Source organism: Bombus pyrosoma, linkage group LG7 (genome assembly GCF_014825855.1).
Source record: "Bombus pyrosoma isolate SC7728 linkage group LG7, ASM1482585v1, whole genome shotgun sequence".
Lineage (NCBI taxonomy): Eukaryota > Metazoa > Arthropoda > Insecta > Hymenoptera > Apidae > Bombus > Bombus pyrosoma.
In genome coordinates, this window is record NC_057776.1 from 15,808,085 (window position 1) to 15,832,748 (window position 24,664).

General features: G+C 36.4%; 1 protein-coding gene and 1 long non-coding RNA gene across 2 annotated transcripts in view; both read right to left on the minus strand.

The window, feature by feature from the left end:
• LOC122569001 (UPF0489 protein C5orf22 homolog) overlaps positions 1 to 24,664 on the minus strand; it is a 466,219-nt gene that overhangs the window by 366,751 nt on the left and 74,804 nt on the right. The gene's annotated exons all lie outside the window — the stretch shown is intronic.
• Positions 4,975 to 9,198, minus strand: LOC122569009. The gene is made up of 4 exons (XR_006317293.1): positions 9,002 to 9,198; positions 7,689 to 7,949; positions 7,149 to 7,571; positions 4,975 to 7,077 (listed from the first exon to the last, which is right to left on the minus strand). It is a non-coding gene; the product is annotated as an uncharacterized LOC122569009 (long non-coding RNA).

Genomic DNA, 24,664 nt, shown 5'->3' on the forward strand with positions numbered 1-24,664 from the left:
GAACATGTAGTATTTGAGCAAAGGAAATAACTGAGTAAAGGTTTTGGATTAGATTTTTAGGAAAGATTAAAATGAGTTCGAGAAATATTTATCATTTTATTTTGAAAGCTGCTATAGAATGAATACTTTTCTTACGTCTCATACTACTGATAACAAAACACTCTAATATTAAACACGAAGTAACAAAATATGTACATAGAAAATAGAACTGAAGAATATAGTAATGAAATTTAGCATCGCTAGCAATGATAGAACAAGATATATTGGATGTATATAAATATTGGATGAAATAGAATTTTATGATATGATTTAGATATGAACGTGTTAAACGTTAAACGAAGAGGATAAAAGTATAGTAATTACACGCACTTGTTTTATTTAATCGTCGACCAAATTTGTACATTTTATTTATTCATAACATCTGTCGTGACTGCAAGATTTTAATATGCTATCTTGATTATAGGATCGTAATTTTCAATGTTACATTCGGTTCTCATCTTTCTGTTTGAAGTATTTGCTAACTTTCACACCACAGAAGAAGCGCGATATAAAAAACGATACCTTTTTATTGGCAACGATTTCCGACTTTTGAATTATGTAAACGATTATAAGAAAAAAGCTTTTAATTTTTAAAGCGGCTATCAAATAGCTTCTTAACCAATCTTTTACGATGCGACGAAATATTCCTGGGACTTTTTAATAGATCTGACGACAATACCACGATGCAGACACAAAAGGATCACGGTGGTATAGATCGCTCGACAGACACGTAGAACGAGCGAAATAAATGATCCCAGCTGCTAAGGAAATGCAACACAGTTGCGTGGCAATTCGACTATTAATTATGTCAAATAAATGCTACATAGTAGCCAGTCCCATTGCTCCATCCCTAATGAATTCCGTGGCTAAAGATAATCGAAATATAAATCTCTCGACTCGTTTTAGAGAATAATAGCGAATTCCTTCAAAGTACCATTAGAATCTTCTTTGATTAAAATAAAGATACTACGAAGTATAGATAAAATTAGAATCCAATTTAATCCTTCCATTGTGTTCGGGACTATATGATCCCATCGCGTCTTCAAATTACCGTAACCTTTTGTATTCAATTATACTGCAGCCAGATTGTTTCATTTTGTATATTATTATAGAGAGATACTTTAAGAAATAAGAAGCAATTTCTCGTTAGATTTATCAAAAGATGAACAATCACAATTATTACACAACAATAGATAAGATAGAGTTTAACGTATATGATGAAAGGCATAAGTTCGTTTAGTAACTTTAGAATTTTTTAAAAGATTATCTTGCAGAGAAACCAAAAAATTGTGAACCCGCAATTTAATATAATCTTTTTAAGTCTTATACAGATAAGAGGAAAATGTTGCAACTTCTCCTATTCACTTATTCCTGGAATTATCGCTCTATTATAATGCCTCTGAACTTTTAAGTCATTATTAGAACATATTATTCTTCCTATAAATTAGAAGAAATCAATGATACATTTTTTATGAAGAAGAAAATTTACAAAGTTCTGTTTAACATTTAATTACAATTCCACGTTCAAGTAACAATACTAGCAAACTCAATTCATTTGAACCAATCGTTAAGCTACTCATTTGAGTTACTAAAGATGCCCCAAATATCACTAAATGGTACATTCAAATTAAATAAATATTAATCTTTCCTAATTCTTCCTAGTCTTCGTAATTAAGATCGCACCAAGTAGGTGTGATTTCTTCGCTTTTCCCACAAAATTCTCCTGTCCATCAACCCCTATCCACGTATCGTACTGAAAACTAATTTTTTCCGAAATATTCCCTCAACATTCGTACCAACCGTTCAACGCAATCCGTTGCACTATCGACATTCGCCCTATCGCGGGATCCCGCCGGCACGAAACGGAAACTGATACGCTAGAAGGAAGGTGGTGCAACGCCTGCAGCTGACCCACTTTAACAGCTTCTATATCGGCGAATAAACAAGACGGAATGCTACCAATGCTATGGGGGACTTTCACTCGGAAGGCTCGTTCCTCGTTCAGAACCGGGACCAACCGCGCGGCGATCGATTGTTTTCGAAAGGTCGCCGCCCGGTCCTCCATTAACCAGTTTCCCATTAGTATTTAAGTTCCTCTCTTTTAGAATCGCTTAAAGGTCAGGCCGATGGACCGATCGTTTTATCATTTTTCAAAATAACCTCATCATCGTCGATACCTCTGTGCCTCCTTCTCTTAACGTCTGGATAAATTGCGTGTGGGATAAAAAAGGGATACAGAGGGAGAGAGAAAGAGAGAGAGAGAGAGAGAGAGAGACAGAGAGAAGGGAAAATTGGGGGACAGGAACAGACAGGGCAGACTGACGGAAAATATTTACGTTTCATTACGTGTTCCGTGGAAGCCAATTAGCGCGAGTCGCCAACGCGAAAAACGTGAAAGGGAGCTCTTTGTGTCCCTTCGTTTTACGCCGCGCCGGCTCCATAGACTGAAACATACTCTCCGGACGATTCGTCAAGGTTACGCAATGCCGCAGAAACGATTGGAAATGAAATCCTTTCGTTCGAGGCCGTGTCTTGATTGTTTCAGATTTCGAGACTTGCCGCCAATTTTCGAAAGTTTAACGACCGCGGGACAAGGGAAACCGTTGACTTTGCGGTTACGAAGATTTGTGAATAGAGTGCTCTCCAATTAGCAATTGTTCTTCGTCTATTGTTTTCAGAATGAGGATTCGAAATTCATTCGACTTGACTACGTTCTTGGAACTATAAAGAAGTATCTATATATATAAATACATCCTTTGTCAATACAAATGATCATTTTCAATCCTCTTCACTACAGTTTTATTTATCTTCTTCTTTTATTTCATTTATAAAGTTGCTCTATGGAGTTCTAATATAGTATTAACGTACTATGTTATTTCTATAAATTCTAAGGTATTCGATCTTCTCGTTTTTTCATATCGCAAGATATAAAACTTGGAAAGTAAAAGTGCGAATTCAGAAATTTAACATTCCTTTATACCATATGGTAATATAGCACTAATACAACAAACAATGTTGTCGATCCGTATGTATTTTCTTAAGTATTTCTCATATTACCAAATATGAACACAACAGTTGTTAGATGTACGATAAATCCAGCTGATCGTTAATACAATTTTACTTATTCTCTCTCTTCGTCTCATTATTTATTACAGCCCGCTTTAAGATAATTCCAAGATATCCGGTCATTATTTCATATTATAAAATGTATGTAGAGATACTCGTGAATGTAGGGGATCGCATTCTATGCCTATATTTCACGTGAGAGTTCGACTTCCTATCGAAAGACGTCTGTTTTGTCCCATAAGTACTGGAAGAATCGTCTCGCGGGATATTTTCGCCGTTCGTCCAGCAAAACATCCGTCACTGCGCTCGGTCGTTCCATAAATCTTGAAGAACGTTCGGTCGGCGTGGCGTACGGCAAGAAACGAACGCCGGGTCACCGGATATCGTTTAGATGCTCGCTCGGAACGCGGGCCGTACGAACAGAGTAAAGAAAGAACCGCGTTGCTCGTATGTCACTTTCCAACGGAAAAAGAGAGCCAAGACGAAAGCTGAAAAGCTTGCGGAGATCGCGGTCAGGAATTATGTGAATTCATTAACAAACGTGTCATGCAATCAAACTGCTATTTACCAATCGATTAATTCAACGATCTGAGCGATTTACGGCCACGTAGCTGAGCTATCGTCGTATCGCTGCTTGCTATGCGTTACTTTTCTTTCTCCTCTCCTCGTTTTTTATTTCGTCTGCTACGTATCTGTTTCCTCGATCTTCTTTCTTCTTTCTTCGTTATGCTCCGTGATAGCGTCGATGTACAAATTTTAATTTTATATATCATTAGAATAATATTTTGTTAGAAGTCGTTGTAATCGAAAGAATATTATTATTACATATATCGTATATCATTAGTAGATAATTAGCTACTTTTTGTACTATTGCTAAATGGCTGAATAATTGTTGATCGTTTATCTCGAACTTTCTATTTCGACCCAATTTTTCAAACTCTTATTTTCAAATAGAACAGCTCTGTTTTATTACGCTGTATCGTTTCATATCTAACAAGCGTAATAAAAAGGAAGAAGACTCGTGTTCGTGATTCATCGGTTCGTCTTTTAAATCGTATTGGATCCATTAATGCCTTTCTCGAAATTCTCTCCCCGTTCTATAACTACGATGGAGAAACCACACAAGGAACTTTATTCGCCAGCAAAACTGCTCAAGGGGTCGTGTATCGTCTACTATCGTTACATCGTATCGAGGCGTAAACGTTATTCCTTCGACGCAAGTATAATTGTCGAGTAAGTGATTGTCGATGGCCAGAGGGATGATCCTTGAAACAGCCGAGGTGAACATACTGGCTACGCGAGGTGTTTTCATGCTTCTCCTATTCGTTTCCGTGAATTAGGTAAGAAATCATGCGTGTCGTGGTTATCCAGATTTTATAGCCGCGAAATAGGGCTGGACAACGTTCATGCTTGAGCGAAAGGCGTAGAATCGAACGATTTGGAAATGAAAAGGATTATCTGACATGCATTGTCTGCTATAATGTGGAAACTAATCCATTCGTTTCGTCGCGAATAGCATAGTATTAACTTATTGGAAAATTTTAGCCATCGTTGGCTACAATCATTAGTTATCTAGAAATATTTTCTAGTAAGAAGCGTTAGTCAGGAATTCTGTCCTTTTGTTATTCAGCAAGACTTCTTTTTTGGAATGAAGAATTTTTATTTTTCAGAGTGCTTCACATTATGATTATGTAACATAAAGGACTATTAGAATTTCTTATTTTGTAAAGCAATAAAGATAGACAAAGAATTATATCAAGTCTATTTTCTATAGATTGAAACGTGTAAATAATTTATTTATAAAAAGTTACTTTATAATTGAAATTTTACATAAAAAGGATACAAGAAGTATAATTCATTTCATCCAGCTTGCTCCTCTAACCTAACGTTGGCTAGTAGATTGAGCGAATTATACACGGACACAGTAGTATGAACCGTTAGCGAATCAAAGTATGTACAATACGTAACGGTATAAGACTTTTTTACAGATTAAACTTAATATCTTCTTAGTCATTTTCATATATTATTATTTCACCTTTCGTTTAGCATGGTATATCATTTTTCTCTAATAATAATATGCAAGATACCAACAATATCCTAATACATTTTAACATCTATTCCAAGAATAATCGTGTAAGAAAAGTTACTGACTAAATGCAGTAAATTACGTTTAATACCTAGCCATAAATTTTCTGAATATAATCTCTTCGATATACGTAAACCGACAGCTCTTGATTTATTGCTACGTTGATACATTATGCATTTTCAAAACGTTTAAACAAGATGGATATTGATCGCTCTACGTCAATAATAAGGAAAATAAGGGATTAGACATTGCATTTTGCAATTGTTGCATGATTATTGAACACTGTCTGTTCGCACTGTTTATATAATTTTAATATATTATTGCCACGTCTGCTATAATATTATTATAATTTCAAACATTGCTGCTTATTATCTACTTATTAATATCCTGATTTATTTCTCCTATGCGTCGCTAACTATGAAAGATAATTTTCATGAAAATAGATCTTCAAATTCCCTCTAAAGGCAATTTCATTTAATTTTAACACATTTCTTAATAGAAAACCATGGACCGTATCTCATTTTACATTATAACAAATCTTCCACTGCTAGATTACACTTTAATATTAATTTTTCCCCCAATTATAAAAATCCATATAAAATCCTACAATTGCTGAAGTTGTTAGTAATCTCAAACAAACCACTCCCTTCCAAATATAGAAATTCAACCGATGATTTCGGCCGATTGTGAGTCGCCAATGTTCACGTGAGTCGTCACTATAGCGAATGATACGACTGTAAATAATTAATTAAAAACGAGAAAAAACAAGAAAAAGGAAAGAAGATGATGACCCTATATTACAAATTCCAAACCAGCTGACTGGAAACACTAAGCACGTAGCAAGTATCTCATGGAAAAAAGTATTGTAGTCAGGAATAGATTGATATTAAACCATTGCCGTGAAACTTGGATCGCAGCTTATTTCTAGCTGGCACGCTCGAAGCGTTAAACTCTATCTTCGTAACAAACACACGTTGCAAGTAAATTTTTCAGCAGCTCGATTTCACAGGCCAAGGTTATTAACACCCGATGGTTTCCGGTCGCTCGTTTCACGATTTTATCGAAATAAATGCTACGTTTTACCACGCAACCGAACCACTTTCGACCGGGAACGCTTATTTGAATTTTACGACGAACCGGGTATTTTCGATTTTACAGTAATGGCGTCCTCGGTTGAGATACCTTGGAAATGCATCGTTGCATCATCGATATCTTCTACACATCGAACGCACGATCGTTTCTGCGGGATATGTATGCGCTATGACTAGTTTTAAAAGAATTTTTTCCTCCTGCTGCACCAGCGGCGGAGGCGGCATGATGCAACCGGCTGATTTTACATTTGATGGATTTCCATAGGTACTTGTACGCTTTGTGTACCAAATCAAATTCGATATTTCTAGTCGATGTTTCGCTGTCGAATCGTTCTTCGCCGATCGAACGGTGCTTTCGTATACTTTTAATTCACGATTGAATTCGATACAAAATATCTGTTCGAAAGTTTCGCAAGTAAACGCAAACGTAAGAAATGTTCAAGAGCTGTCTTTGTGAAATCAATTACAATTCTTTACGACGTTTTATTATAATTTAAGTAACGTTATAATTTGTATTTTTTTTTAGAAAGAATGAATCCTTTCAATCCTTTACAGGTTACCAGCGTTCATTCGGTATCTCATTTAGTTTTGTAACATTAAGAGTATCAAGATAAACGATATCCGGACGATGGTATTAGATGCAATAGAATGTACCAACTAAGATTGAATATATTTTAGATAGTATAGATTAGTACGTGCCAACTGATGATTGAAGATTAATATACTTTTTAATCTAATATTGTTTTATTACAAAACTCTGGATATTCTCTTTGGCTACTGTGTTTAATGGCCAACCTGGAACAATATGTATTTTACATTTTACATTGCAGTATTTGATTTATTATATTCATAGCAAATAATCTTACCCTCTTTCTAATACACTAACTGTTAATGGATAGCCAGTACAGTTATCAGATCAGTTGTTCTTATTATTTCCATTTAAAGATACGAAGTTTTTGTTTCCATAGCTTGTAATTTTTCTGTGCTCAATGATAGAGAACTTTCTAAAATAAATTTAACAGGAATTTCTTGCAATTTTCTGATTTCTAACTTAAATTAAGGAAACAAATCGAGTGTTTTTTAAGTCGTCATTTATTAGCCCCCTGTGTAATCTCGTTGAAGTTCTAGCAGATTACACGTTCGTACGAAACAGTGATTTATGATCAGTTGCTTTCGATTCTTATTGCATTCCTTGAATTCCACACTTCATCGGCACGGTTATTTTCCCCAGAATGCATTCGAATTTCAGCTCTTGGGGATACTCGTTTTATATCACCAGTTTCATTGATCTACAATATAAATCTGTAAGTACCAACTTTCAGCGAACATTCGTTTCATATTCTCTCAGTAGACTTAATTTTTTTGCATCATAAATGTTGAAGCAACTACTTCAAGAAAAACTCTACCTATTTATTTATGTACATCCGTGACCTCCAGACTGCTATTACGCAGAAATATTCTAAATAAGGAGAGGTGCATATCATTATACCCTTGAATATACATCGTGTTTTGGGTTGCAAGGTTTAGGAACAAAGGAACTCATAAACAGATTTCTATTTATGTTCCCTGTAGCCTCTAGCTGAAGCTATAGGATTAACATTTTTGGTAATGTCCTTTTGCTATAAATATATGAACGTGCTCCCTGTCTATTCCATTGTCTAGTAACACTAAGAGAGTAAGGCATCAGCATAAACTTATACCTTTAATTATTTCAATATACTTTTCTATTACAAATTCATCCACTCGTTCTTCAAACAGTCAACCTCAACCTCAACAATAAAAAATGTAGCATGCTGTTAACGAACATATCGTTGAAATTAACTATTCCCACCTCATCAACCACGCCTATACGTGCAAACTAAATCCATTTTCTTGGGCCAATGAATACATACATACGATACGTTCACGCAATACGTATATACGAAATCCTATTTCTGTGGATAATGAATGTTTACAGGTTCAATATAATTAATATCTCGCAGTAAAATTACGCGTTGTAACTTTGAATATCCATAATCCACAAAGTCACCAAAAACTTATTTCGTCCACGGATATACACTGACATATTTAATATAAATTAGACGCTCTTCTCTGCTTTCAGTTTCTAGTTATTTTGTTATTAGGTTGTCCGAAAAGTTTCTCTCGTTTCATAAGGCGATAATAGATGAACAACAATTTCTGTTTTATATTATTTTATTAAATTAGGTATGACCCATTTCGTTATATTTCTATTATTATGTCCGTGCATAATTCAATAAACTAATATAAAACAAAAAACATTGTGCGTCTATTATTTCCTTATAAAACGAAAGAAACTTTTCGGACAACCTAATACAAATCTGTTGTTTCATTCTAGTCACAAGTGCTTTAAAATGTAAAACGCTAGGTAAAGGGGAAACAGTCAGATTTTTCCAATAAAGAGTATGTATAATATTTATGGCCGCGATAAAATGGCTTTTAAATTAAACTATTAATTAAACAAATTTTACCGCTTTAAACAATACCGATAAGTACGAACAAACAATCCACATCAGAAGGTTCAAAGACGTAGAATCACGCAAGTCGTCTTCCACCAACTCTCGTCCCACACTTGCGTTACAACACCAAACACCCTCAAACCATACCAAACTCGCTGCTAAATATTATCCGCCGCGCATTCAACGATTCAAGACCAACTCACGATCAATCTCACCCACTATATTCTCGACACAAATCATACCAGTCATACACAGCATCGACAATACGTCCCACAACATTTTGTCGATGACCGCCCACTAGATGTACCGGCATAAATCAATCTTGATACACCAGCCACGAGCGACAGTGAACCAACCGGAAGAAAGAAACAAAAAGAAAAGAAAAAAAAAAGAAGAACAAGGAACGAAGCACAGACGACGTTCCGTGGCTCGTTGCCTGTCCGTGTCAGGCTTCTCGAGAAGCCGCCACTCCAACACGCATTTATCGATACACAGACTCATGAAACTATTCGAACACTTGTAGACATCTTTTATGAATATATTATGTGTGTCATACGAAACATTTTGAAATTTATTAACGCTGTTACGAGACTTACGTAATCAACAATGATCTTATTGACGAAGTTTGAAACAAATCTAAAAATATACATAGAAATTGGAAGATATTCAATATATATATGTGTGTGTGTGTGTGTGTGTGTGTGTGTGTGTGTGTGTATGTGTGTATCTCGTATAGATCACGAAAGTATTTAAGAGGTATTATTGATTTTGTTAATAAATCTCAATATTATAATACAATACTTACTATATCCTTAACATAGTTATTATATTAGGATAGTTACGTATACTAATTTTTAGTGAAACATACTTATAGCATCTTGTAACTTCTATAGTCAGATTGTTTCTAATTTTACCAATATACTCATGACAGTAGTGTCATTATGGTACTGATGAAATTTCAAAATGATTTATATGACACGCAGAATATATGCACAGAAATTTTGTATGATAGATGTTCAAATGCTTATAGAAACCTTTTACGAACATACAGATTGGAACTTCTATATACATCTTCAAATTAGTTTCAGGTTTGACCAATATAATCATAACAGTCGTGTCTCATTACAGCGCTGATGAAATTTCAAAATGATTTATATGACACACATAATATATACGTGTGAGCTTCGTGCAATAATTTTCTGTGATATGTTCGAATGTTTATAGAAATTCTTTATGAATATACCAGACTGTCACTTATGTACATCTTTCAATTTGTCTGGAATTTGACCAACACCAATAGTGACATCGTCGCCTCTCGTTACAAAGTTAATGAAATTTTTTAATGTTTCGTATAATACGCGCAATATGAATGTACAAAATTTCTACGCCAAATATTCGAATACTTTCGTAAGCCAGTGCACGTCGAAGCGATATTCGGCGTTCTTCAACGTCGCCCGGAGACGTGGCACGATCGGTTCTCGTAGTCGGAGTCCAGTTGAGATCGATGGAAGGAAGCCAGCTGCCGCGGCAACCGGTTGGCGCCGCTCTGTCGAGCAACCTCCAGTCAAACAGAATCGGCTCTAGCCAAGTCTCCGCAGGGGGTTCTTCGGCCACGTTACGCGCATTTAGCACACAATGCGCGATTACAGCTTCGCGAGCGGATAATGAAACGATTTCCGCGATACGCGAATAATAACTTTGGCCTGCGGGACCCTCTATCGCTTTGTTTCGCCAACCGACGGTAACTTGCCTCCATGCACCGGCTCTTTTCGTGGATTACGAATTATTATTAATTGCGAACATTATGGAGTTGAGCGTATATCGTGATATTTTTATGCTCTTCCACATTTTCAATCTGATTATTCGTTTGAGTTTATCGTGTTATTCCCGCTACGGTTCTTTCACGTGACAATTTTATTCCTTCTTTAACGTTTACGTTGAACGTCCTCGTTTAACGTTTGAAGACAAATTTTAACATACCATCATCGATAACATCAACAACGATTCTTTTATACTTTCTTCAAATTTGAGAGACTTGTTAACACGATTGGGTCTAAAACGATTGGAAGAACGTAGAGGAGTTAATAGTCGACGACTAAGTTATTTAAAAAGTATCTAATTCTATTGACGCAATCAGCATGTCTTTAGTTTTATGCGTTTCAAGAAAGCTAGTTGGAAAGCAATGGAGATAGCGGGCAATGTTGTTAAAACAAATATTATTACACAAAGTAAAAATATTTTTACTGAAAAGATATGAAGCTTCTGGGGAAAGATTGTCATATTTTAGTGGCAGCGAATGTGCTAATGGATGGTTATTTGTAGAAAGCGGTTGTAATGCGGTGCGATTTTGGATTATGGTTTCTGCGAGACAAATGAAATATACTTTTGTACTTGTAAGCTATTTTAAAAGGAGAAAGAATTTATGCTATAATTACTAATTTTTTAGTATTATAGCTTGCTTTAATCGAAAAGATTTAATCGAAAATTACCGAGAGACCCAGCGTCATCTGTTCCCGACTCCTCCATATGATATTTAAAATTTTTATCTTCACATGTCCCTTTTCCAACAATTTCCATTACACCTTTTTCAAATAAAAATAATTCCTAAAAAATAAAATACAGTCCCATATATCTTATAAAAAAATTCATCTGTATCATCTCCATCAGAAATGACTATACGCGAAGCAATGTCTCCTCTTCATCTAAAGAAAAGGATACAGGTCGAAACCTATCAAACGACATTACAAAATGATGGTACGAGTGATAGACAAAGGAACAAGATACTCGCATCGTTGGACGCGACTCGCGAATGAAAAGCTCTTCAAAGGCAGACAAGTCACGGCTGAAAAGTCGCGTGCTTTTTTATCGTTAATTTATGGGCATTCGCGCGAACCTGCCATTTGTATTATTGTACTTACGACTGAGAGCTACTAATGGAAACTCCGTGTCCGCTAACGCATCGCGGATTAGACGCGAGATAGAGGCTGCTGCGTTCCTACCGGAAAGAGCTGCGCTCGCGATCGTGCCACTAGCGTACACGATAAACCGAAATAGGTGTTCGAGCCTAAGCGCGATCTAGCCAGCAACGAGCCGAGTCTAATTTTAATGAGTTTCACTTTTTTATTGCGCCGGGGCAGTATCGGTCTGCTCGTTAATGGCCACGCTCCGATGCCGTTAGGATTTTTGTACAGTCATTCCTGCACCACGGGAAGCCGTTTGGCCTGTTAATTGCGTAATTACCTTTAAAGGAGAATACGGTACTGGCCGAGCGTTTTCTTTTATCACCGACCACTGGATATTTGATATTTTCACCTCGAAGCTAGAATAAGGAATTTAGGATGAAGGGTTTAGAAATTGGTGGTGTTTCTCAGAACTATTCTTGATGAAATAATCAATAATAACTGAAATAAAAGTTTTGTCCGAACTTTATCTTTGGAATTCTTGATTAATCTGTTATTTATTTTATATAAATCATATATAGAATTGTTTAAGTATCTGAAAGAATAAATTGATCGTTGGTTACATTATTTTTCAAACGTACATAATTTGAGATGGAAGTACGAGTTTAGTGTTAATTTCTTGCCTTGCGATTTATCTTTTGTCATAGTACGCTCGATAGAAGGTAACGGTTATTATGTGCTAGAGCAAAAGCATTTGTTAATATTCCGAATCCATAACTTGACCACAAATATGAACCTTATTTGTTAATTTCGATTTACGGTACGTATCATGAGTTTGGTTCGTATTAAAAGTCTGATATTATAGGACACGGAGTTGGGTATTTAGTATAAAATACTATAATACTAGAATGTCTATAGATATTCACTAGTTGATTCTTAAATGAGCAATTTTTGTTAATATTCGATATAAAATATTAGATAATAGTGTTTCGTAGTGCTCGATATTTTAAATTGCAAAATGTACGATACATTTGATATACACATTTAATAGTAAAAATTCCGAAAAAAATACGTAAATCCAAAGAAAACAACACCTGAAATCCTTATTTTTCAAATACACAATATGTGTTTACACGAATACATGAAAACACGCACAACTTTTATAAATATGTATTGGAAAAAATTGCATTCCGTTGGAAAAAAGCTAGAAGCTCCATACGTATTTTGAAAGAACTATGTTCTTAGTTAATAGCCAAGCCATTGTTCGTCCGAGAGAAGAATTTTCTCCTGAGGTTGAAACCATGGTCGTTAAAAACGTAACGAGCCGTTTCAAATAGAAAACAACAATTGTTTTCGTACAAAGAGCACGATCGCGTTGATTATTTCTTCTTCGAGTTTTACCTTCGCACAAACAGTACGCGTTCCCGGTCTGAAATAACAGCCACGAACTCTAAACCCAGTCCGAAAACACCTTTCTCCGCTCAACTATAATATAATCGCACCAAAGATTCCAAGTTTCGCGAAAACAACTTCACCGACTATTTTGCCGTTTCGATCCCTTTCTTCGATCCCTTCAGAAACTCTATGAGAAGAAAACAACACAGAAAAGACCACAGATTTATTAACAAAAAGAAAAAGATCACAGAATTTCCTATCAAAAAGAAGAAAAAGAAGAAAAACATCCAGCTACACAGCTCGATACTAATCTGCTCAATAAATTCGTCAAGTCACAGTGAACGATTTTATTGCGCCAACTAAGTAAACACAAGTAAAGTTCCGTGATCTTGTTGAATGGACGCGTTATTCATACGAGACTATAGTAAAAATTGGCAAAGTGACGATCGTATTCTCCGGTGCAATATACCTTTCATTATATTTTCCATCAAATTAACCAGACACGGATATAACCAATGAATTTTACATCCTTCTAACTGCACCGGGAAGGTAAATATTTCAACAATCACGCAAAAAACTCGAAATTTACTGAAACCACTTTACACATAGCATTTTACGACTCAGGATACGTTTCATTTCGACCGAATGCTCGTATAAACCGGCAATAATTACAAGCTCCGGTTGCATACAGAAATGCCTATGCAACGTTTCTTAAATCAACCGTACGTAGCGCAGAGAAAGACAGAAAGGGGTGGTGCGGCTTGTTTAACAGGTGAACATTACGTTGCCGACGATTTCCTCTTTCTCTGTGCGCGGAACTCGTGCGACTCCACTCGAGATATTAAATTTTAATACTTGTACTGGAACATCGACGGGACATCGTAATTCAAAATTCAATTACCAGTACCGTTTCCCTCCTTCTTTCTGTAGCCCGCTGGTTAAAACACTGTCTCGAAGCGACGCGAACGCCGCAGCGGTCGTCACGCTCGTTTTTCCATCGGCGCGGCCGCTACGAGGTTAATGAGAGGTAAGTGCGCCACGATCGGTATAATGAAATAGCTGCTGCGATACGAAAATAATAATCCGCGTCGTGGCCGCCTACCAAGATCGAGAAGCTCGATATTAATACGCCATAAGGTTTAGACAATTAGGATAATACCGCGTCCGGGCGAATAATTATAGCCCCGTCGCTTCGTTCCATCCCTTTTCGCTCGTGTAATGGAAGAGGGAGAAGATGCGCACGGCCCAGACCCGCCTGTCGACGCGGTGTTTAATGACATTTAATAATCTCGCGATTCGCGGCGCGGTAAACGCGATGTTTGCCTGTAATTACAATGTCCGCGCGGTATAAACACGAACGATACCGAGTTTCCTTTTTTCTGCACACTGCACCACCCTTCACGGCGACACTCCACCGCAACCGTATATAGGTACACGTGTGCGCAACAACGGCCGAAATTAAGCCGGCAGCTAATGGCCAGACAGAAAAAGTTCCTCGCGGTCGAACTCTTTTGTTTTATGCGCACACTTTCGCGCCAGCTTGATGCTCCGACATTAAATTCACCGCGATACAGCCGGAGACTTTTTGGCGTGCTTTAATTTCGGCTACCGCTCGCTACACCCGGGCACAGATGTTTCGACATCATTTTCGGAGACAGCTACTTTCTTTAATGAGAGGTTTCTCGGCTTCTTATGCCTCTCTTGTGATGGCGGACTAGTTCTTCGATGCATGTACAGACAGCAAAGCGTAAGGGGCGTAAGGGGCGTAAGGACTGTGAATTTGCCAGATGATGGTTCTCGATGTTTACGTCGTGATAAATAGATAAAGAGGGATGATGATTTCTTAGGAAAATAAGAAACGAAGTGCGTACCAGGTAATAGAATGGAGTGGACTATATGCTCGATCAACGATTTTGGGACAATTGTCATATCGATTTGTCGGAATTAGAAACAGCTAAGTAAGATCAAGGAACAACAGGAAATATCTGACAAAGTCCTGACAAACTATATTAATAATTTTATAGGAAGTACGTGAAATTTAGAATTTATATAAAATTCTTAATTTTTATGAAAATGAAAAGTGTTTTAAGATATTGTGTGAGGATATATATGCATAATGCTATGGAAGGAGTCGAAATTTTTTCCTGTCAAATGAGGTTAATACATTCTACGATTTAAAAAAAGGAAAAAGTTTCACAAACATAAAAATAACAATATTGCACGTCAATAAGAAACTACTTCTGAAATTTATCTCGTTAAGAGCTTTTTTTTATTAATCTTCGTTCAGTTTAATGGATACTTACGTACGTTTAGCAGAAAAACTTGAAACGTACTATGTACATCGAGGTAGTAAGAAAGTATGCTATCAACAAACCAGACAGTTATTGCAGAAAAGATACTACACACTGAGTAAAAAGTAAACTATTTAGTGGATATCAAAATTACGACCGTGTAATATATTGAAATTAGTCTTTAAACGATTTCATTAGGTTTTAAAGACGGGAAAAAGGATTTTAATTCTATATATTTATATATTATATTAATTAATACAGCTAATATGATAAACGTAGTAACTTCCTGTTGCATACTTTCTTAATTGGATAATTATGTTATGTCGTGCGTTAGGTGAATCATTATGATTTACTCTTTTAAATAACTAAATAGCTTCAAGGTAATCCTAGTATCCTGGCACTGAATTTCCACGTGCATCGGCTAGAATGGAGCTCTTTTCGAAAGAAAACGACGCATTTCGCTTCTAGACAAGAAGATAACCGAGACGAGGACCTTGAGATTCCAAAAAGTTCCTAAAAAACAAAAATTATTCCGAAGCATCTAATTATTTTATTTCGCGGAGAAAAAGACACGTTCGGCACAAGTATTTTTTGCCATTTCCAAGGATAAAAATTTCTTTAACGCGTTAACTTGTGGTGATTCACCCTGTATATTCGTTTTATGGTGCAATAAACGCGAATAATCGCTTGGAAACAATGACCAATGAAGTAGAAAATTGACGAAGGTTTACCATATTTTACTCAATCTACTTTATATTCAATAAAATCATCAACACCGTACATCACCGGCTACATACCGCGATAAATAAAAATATATAAATAAAAATTCACCGTTTAAATGCTGCAAATGTTTACCACTTAAAGCGTATGCACCTCATATGACAGCCACTAAAGCTGTCAACGTCAAGATAAGAATATATTTACGAATAATTGATGATTTTAAATAAAATTCCACAAGAAGAATGTTTTAACGAAACTTTTCTGCGTGTAGTAGAATTTTACTACGTACGGACTTCATTTATCTCGGTTAGTGCTCGATTAACTCAACTAATATCGATCAAATCTACTTGTTTGATCTTGAACTTCTATTGTGAGTGAAAAATACTATGTAGTGGAGAGAATTGGCGAACACGTATTACAAGATCTGTTTGACTCCCGACAAGTTCAGATAAATTGAATTCTGACTTGATCGCTTCCAGCCATTAATACACCATTAATAGACCACACACATTCTAACTGAAACAACAAAAACTCCTCCCTAGTGATCGTCGCTAACACTACCGAGATGCGCACTCTTCTATATTAAACAAACTATAAAACAAATGTAAATATTTGTAGCAACAAATAGGAACGTTCGAATAAAGGATTGCAAAGAAAAGTTGGAGTTCTATCGTATTACAGAAACCGATTTGATCTTAAACGATCTCGTAATTTTAATGCTATGATTTGTTATGATTAAAACTTTTCTTCCGATTTATTGAAAATCTGTATGAAATATATCTATTAAAAAATTCGGATTTATAATTTGTTTATCGTGTATTCGATCGACCCTTATCTGTTCAATTCATTTTCATATTCTTTTTACAATGAATGTATGTGTATCTCAGTCGATGTGTCCCCCCAAGGCTGAATCAGTAAAGTAATAATTATAGAATGAACTATAAAAGAACGAAATTTCTTATGAAAAATAGTACAAAACTATCGCAAGAGATATGCATAATTTGGTTATGCCTGAAATGATTCATTATTCGAAGCAGCAAAATTTCAAACCGTACACGTAACATCGAAGATTGTGTATGCAAATATACAGTTTGAATCACGGTATAATATTATACGGCGTGCGTATCATATGCGCAACAGCCTACACCGTTATCGTCGTCATTGCACGTTCACTGACAAAGGAATTATGTGTAAATCTGTTTGGCCACGGAATGTCGTTAAATTCGTCACATTGTGCCGGCGGTCTGGCACGGCCTGAAAATTAACGAAGGATTCGATCGTAGCGATCGGTCTTTAAGCTCGTAGCTTGTATTATTTACGAGAATCGGTAGCTTTATGACACATCTATATCTTCGGGTTATAGTAAATAAAGCGTAAACCCCGCCTCGTTGTATAATCACATCTCGTATGTATAACCACAGTACTTTCATTACTTCTCGCAGAATGTGTATGCATATTAGAAGTACATACGTTGATCCACTAAAAGAGCGGATGTACCTTCTATACTTATTGTTAGTTACAGTTTTATTTCGCTATTGACACTGTTTTGTAATCCTTACCTTCCCATTCTTTCCAAGCTAATCCAACGAAATTTCTTACATTATCTTCTTCTGATATCTCACATTTAATATGTAACTTCGAACCAATTAATACTCAAATTAATTTCCCCTACATTCAGTCATAGTTTCATTCGAGTGCCGAAATTAATTTACAAGCTGTATCTTCTCACGCTTTTAGAGATAATCTAACAAAAATCCCTGTATTATTTTACATAATAAATGTAGCGAATAAATTGAAAAAATTGAAGGTGAGAAAGTAATTTGAAAAAATTAATAGAACGTGGTAAATAGATTAATAATCAATATTCATAAGCAAAATTTTCTGTCCGCTGTCAACCGCCGATAGACAACCGATCGACAAAATTTCGATTTACAGACTATGACCGAACTGGCAATTTTCTATTTCTCTTATCAGTTTCTTTTCCACGATTCCGTTCGTTCATATAGAAGATCATCGGGGAAATACGTTCGACGGCTTAGAATTTTAAGCAGAAGCAGGCAACCTGTATATAAACGACGCTATACGTATCCGGTTGTATTTAACAAGCACTCCTCGTCGACTAGCGAACTGGTTTACCACATTGTTGAACGCTATCACGCGGTATCATTAATATATCAACCGATACGCCGCGCCGATCGAAATTATCTCGAGCATGGAGCCTGCGTGTATTCGCGAAATACGATGTTGCCGGACTGGCTTTCGCGGTCCACGACGAGGATTTTACTTTAGCCACACGACGAACTTGAAAATATTCCAAGCATAAATACGAGGAACGTTTTGCGCGCAAACGATGAAGTTTCGTTATTTAGCACGTCGGAGGAGAAACTTGGAAATTGAGTCTGTTTGGATTTGAACAGGGATAAGACCGCGAAATGTGGAGTGCCAGCGATTGTTACGTGTAAATGGGATTCGAAGAAGAGTTGCTCTCTTTCTCTCTCTCGTTGTTGTTGTTGCCGAGGAAAAAATATATATTGGAGGATGCATAACGGGTATCGATTTGCGATATCAGTCGGTCTTTAAATCAGAGGAAATCGAGGCAATACGGTGGCGTATACATAGTAGCCGAACCGTAATCGATTCTATGTGGAACTCGTCTGTTATAACATTTTTTCAAATATACGTAGCTACATACGTACACATGTACTTACGTATGTGTATTTAGATAGGAGCAATCCGTTTCAAGCCAACGTTTCGATGCAAAGTTACTATTTCACTTAAATAGGATAAACGTAGTCGACAAAATGAAAAATTGAATTTTAATATATCGTACATGTAAATTCGAAAAGCATAAGCAATCTAACATACAAGAAAAGACTATTTCTCGTTAATTATATCGCATTCTATAGCATTATATGGCATTGTACGATTTTATCAATAAAAACCATTCGTCGTAACAATTTATTCGCTGCAGTATCGTTCGTTTTATCGTACCCCACCTATTAATGCTACGTATCGGAGTAACACAGAATGAGCATAAACATAAAACAAGTATAGTAGGACGTTATTTTTTTATATCTTCGTATTAATTATCCCGCCACGGGCATAACACGCATAACGTATGTAATTCTCCGTACCATATGACCGATTACAGCTAAATTACACAACACCGATATCGAACCTGTGAAAAATGTTCCCTTAATTACTACCTTCCAAGGATCAATTTAACACCCCATTAGTCTTCCGACCTCGATAAAGCCAGCAATTAAACCAGCATACAATCGCAGCTCGCGATCATCACGCACGTCCCAATCAACATTACAACAACAACGATATCTCATAGCCAGGTTAAAAAGATTCTCGACAAACTTCCTGGCACAAAGTCTGAAATGATCGTAAGTACATATGTAAATATAAATATATACAGGGTGTCTCGTTGTATAAGAGAAACAGAGAAGGGATGAATTCAGCGGAGCAAAATCAGAAAAAAAGATTCGTATATATCCCATTTGCTTCCGAATCGCACTTTGTTTCATGTTAAAACAGCTGCTTACTTACCTTTAGAGAAACTAATCGAAGTGACTACCTTCAGTTTCGATATAACCACGAATACGTCTTATTACAGATTGCCCAATTTCTCTGAACAAATTACACGGATGTATAAGCAATTTTCAATATTTAACAAATTTTCAATATTCCCATATATAATAATTAAAATGCGGATTTTCACGCAATTATGAGAAATTAAAAGATGCAATAATGCACGTAGTATGCAAAATTGTATAATACATACCAAGTATAGCATATACAAATATAGTCATCGCTGTAGTATTTAATATGTGAAACGTGTCTCTGCTTGTGTTCTGTTCCTTTAACTATGTTTATAAAAATATGAATTTGCATAAACATCCGCAGCCTAATAATAATCGAACAAGTTTGAGCCCGGAGAGCGAGCTGGCGAAGAAATGGAATCTTCATGACGTGTCCTTGTGTCAAAAAATTAGAAAGACGATTGCAGCATAAAATAAGCTGTAACTAGAAAATTATGTTCTTCCAAATATGATACATGTTCGCATGAGTTTTCTCTTATTTTAATGCACCGAACGCACCTCTGCTGTACTTATCACATACAAAAAGATACCGTGTATATATACGATACAGGTATACGTAGTTTGTTTGGTCAGCGATCACCCACCTTTAAGGAGCGGAGACACGCGGTCATTATGCAGCGAAGAGCCTCGTGCAAACGTTTCTCTCTTTGCCAAGAGACCAGGTTCGCATCGCCGACGTTAATGCGAAATCTGAACTTATCGCGCCACTAAGGACGATATTTACGGTTATCGGGGCTGCTGCACCGACTGCTAAACGCCGTAGATCTTGCTCAACGCGCGAATCCACCGGGACCGAACTTCCCGTATCTGAGACCGTAAGTGTCGCCTGGTGATCGTGGTTATTAAGTCGCAGAAAATATGGTTTCGCTATACGGGTGACGAGCAATACCGAGCAATAGAACAGAATCGATCGGACTAGTCGAATTAACGACCATCGTTCGTGCGACAACCAGTCCGGTTGAAAGGGAGATGAACGACGTGATCAGGTTAATTCGAAGGTAAATGTGCGAGCATGGGGAGGTGTTTTTTTTAATTGTGTTTTAGAAAGGGAGAATATTAGAGATATTATCAGAATATTTGTTATTCTATGCGGATCGTGATATTAATCGTTTTGCTGTCCGAGTATTCGACATTTCATCTCAACTGATTCGTATTCAATAAATTATTTTCAAGATCTGTTTATAAATCGGATGAACTTTCATGATTTCATAATTAATGACATATCTGTGTCGGCGTGTTTCTACTTAATTCATTTATAACACGAAAGAATAGGATATTGGTTGGAAGTAGAGTAGGATAGTCGGACACTGATCCGATCGAGCGGCAGTGCAATTGTACGCGGATTGCAGGTTGAAAAATAAATTTGAAATAAAAGCACGAGCGTTATGGAGGATTTATTTTAAAGACGTTTCACCGGTTATCGTAAAGAGTACATACAGCAATTTAAATTCTCCGATGATATATGTACCGTGAAACATATAGCTGACTAAAATTCAACGCTCTCATTTATTTTCATATATTTTTACAAGTAAATTGGAATGAAAATTTGTCAGTTTAATTAAATGTATGCAATCTTCTTACAATTAGATTTGATTTAAAGTTCTCTGAAGTCATACGATGAATTTTGAACGCGACTAAATTAAAAAAAAAAAAACCGCATTACCAGGAGAGAACAGTTTACTCGAATCTACAAACTGGTAATTAAGCGTAACTCTTGCAAAGATGCGCACTTCGCAAACCAATCTTACTACCGGCAATTACATTAATAACTACAAAAATACAAAACAAATTATTCTACGCATTCCCCAAACCGTACATTCCATGAAAATTACACGGCCTTTAAGAAATTACGGTGCGTAATGGACACTCGTCTTTAAATCAGCGTTCGAGGAAAACAAAAATGTTAACGCTTTAATCGCAGTCACTATGGAACTTTCGAGTCCCGAATGTTATTTTCGCCCCGTCGATGTTCATCGATACGGCTAATTTCATGCTCGAATCGCCTTTACATCGTTATTATAATCAACAGATGTACGGTAGATACACGCAGTGACGGCTCGCGTGACTTGGCCGCTATTTTTTTCTTTCCTTTTTTTTCGCGAAAACCGAATAAATTGCTGACGAACCGCTGCGCGGGCTACGATAAAGACGTTTGAGATAAGTGTCTCTTGGTTCGGGCAGTGATAAGAACACCGTGGAACCGGTTGTCTCGATGGCAGCGTAACGGTGAAACGGGCGGCCCTGAAGGAATCCGAGTTCGTTAAAACGCATATCGGTCCTGCGTGATAACATTTTCGTATTTACGCGGAACGGCATGCTCCATCACTTATTACAGTCCTCGCTTATATCACGCACTCTTAATCACCCTAGAAATTTGCATATCTCGATGCTAGTTACTTGGAATTTTCACGTATACGTATATTTAATCGAATTTATGATCAACGAAGTATTATGGGGGACGAAATATATGCGAGTTATGAAAAGTCACGACTGATCACAGGGTTTTTATTTCTCAATAAGAAACAACGTGATAGATGTAATTTTATATAAAAATCAGGGCTGATCGATATACGTAAATGTAGTATCAGAGAAGGGGGGTATACGCCTGGTCGATTGTACATTTAAGTTCGAGTTTCTCGGGATAGTATAAGTTGTAAGTTTAAGGTATAAACTAAGAAGCGTAAGAGTGCTGGGGAAGAGAGAAAGAGAAAGAGAGAGTGTAAGTAAGAGTGTATGCCTTGGTGACGCCAAAGCTAAATGAGTAAAGAAGTGGGAGAAGGATGCGAGGGTTGAGGATCAGCAATTTTTGACCTGAGGAGACAGAAGTTGGAAGCCCAGTGTTAGGGTAAAACGTACGAAGATATTGTAGTCAGTTTTTGTATTGGGTATTGCTTGCACGGATAAAACTAAACTTAACTTCAAATAAACAATCCTTTCTTGTCCTTGCTCTAGACCATATTTTGATACTACATAAATACAGGGTGTTCCGGGTAACACGACTCGCTACTTTTCTGTCATTCGCGTACACGTAGTGCGCGACATGTAATAAAAAATGCTCTAAACTATATTTTAATGGCATCCAGCGTATTACAAATGACGAGAACAAGAATTCCGAATATATTTTGTTTTCATAGCGAAAGCAAGATCACCTTGGATAACTTAAATAGGACCATACGCCTTTTTTATGAGAATGTATGAGACTACGACAAATGCAAAATGTATAATATAATATTTTTATTAACTCAATACCAGATTTACCGCCTTCGGCAATACAAGACTCTGCTCTTTTGCAGAAGTTTAAACGACTTGGTGTTATTAGAGTCGCTGGATATGTACGATTCAACGTGCTGTAGTAATATCCTCTTTTTGAAATGTCAGTAATTCTGAAATGTATCAACGAGTGGAATATTATTTCCACTGAAGTAAACCTATTATTAAGTTAATAAAGATATCGTGGAATGTGCTTTTTGAATTTATCGTAAAAACCTCCATCAATTTCACGGAGAAAGACATGGTTCTACTTACCCAAATTGATTTCGATTTCCGCATGAAAACGAAATATTTTCGGAATTTGTAGTGTGAATATTCGTCGTTAGAACATAGTTAAAAACATGTTTTTTTTTACGTGCCCGCAAATGACAAGAACACTCTATATGATACAGTTGATAAAGACGAGGCAAGTTTCTTGGGAATTTATCGTAAAGTTAGTTAGTTTCAGTGAAGTTATAACAGAAATATTGATAATTAGACGAATAGGGTGTATAAGAGGTGTGAAAGTAATATATTGAAAGATTTGGAAAGTTAAAGTTTCGATGTACTTAATGGTATTTCAAGTTCGAAGCTTTTAGAGGAAGTTCGTAAGTAGATTATGAAGTTGAATTGGGTTATTTGGTTACAGAGTACTTAGCTGATTATTTCATCGAATTACGTTACGGTATCGTGCGTTTTATTTCAGGGGAATGGAATTATAGTACGAAATAAAATAACATAAATATATTAAATAATTATTCAATAGAGAAGTTGCGTTGAGAAGTTGAGAACTTTGCGTTGAATTTTTGTAATAACGTTCGTAACTTTCAACAGCATACAACTGTTTCTATTTTATCATTGGACTTCTCGATACATTCATAAAAATTAGATATGCTGTATCGATCAATGTGATTCTAAGATATTTATAAATTTTCACAAGTTTTCCATCAAGATTTCATTTAAATTCCACATGCAAATTCTCACTAGTTACAAATCAATCAATTATACTATAAATCAATGAAAAAAGTGTACATGTATCTAAAACACATCGTGTACAAAAATATTCCAATAAACCTTGAACAGAATCCCACTAATCAAGTTTTTATCGTACTTTTTCAATGCACTGGCGTCGTTACACGATGCTAGTGAATATCAAAGACTGTAAAACCGGCGAAAATAGCGAGCCAGAGTAAATTACTCGGGCACCGGTATTAAATGCACGCACTCACCGAGCCGCGCGATTTTGATTTACGGCTAATTGCTCGCTGTTTTTCCGGACTTCTTAACGCGTTTTGCATCTCATGAATGACAAAGTCATTTTTACGGCCGACACCGCGCTCGTTAAATTCGCGTCCGAGCGGAAGGATAGTAGAGCATATCTTCGTGACGCTGTTCAAACTATGGATCGTGTTTGCGGATTCACGAGGACCGCAACACTCGAGTCCTGAATCAAACTCGTGCGAAACTAGTTCAATGAACCGACCAAAGACACTCTGGTATTTGATCTCGCCAAAGTTTGAAGAATTTCAGGTGCTAGAACGTGGGGAGCTCGTTTCTCATTCTGAATTCTTGGAATGTTTGTGAAACGTTCGTTTGTATATTCCTCCTTTATTGCATACCAGTGCCTTTCTTGCTTCGTAATTTCTACGTATGATTTTGTGAATATGTAACATTTTGAACGTATAATAACAATCCTGAAACACGTGCAATTTTTACTATTTTAAAATGTCGATACATCGATC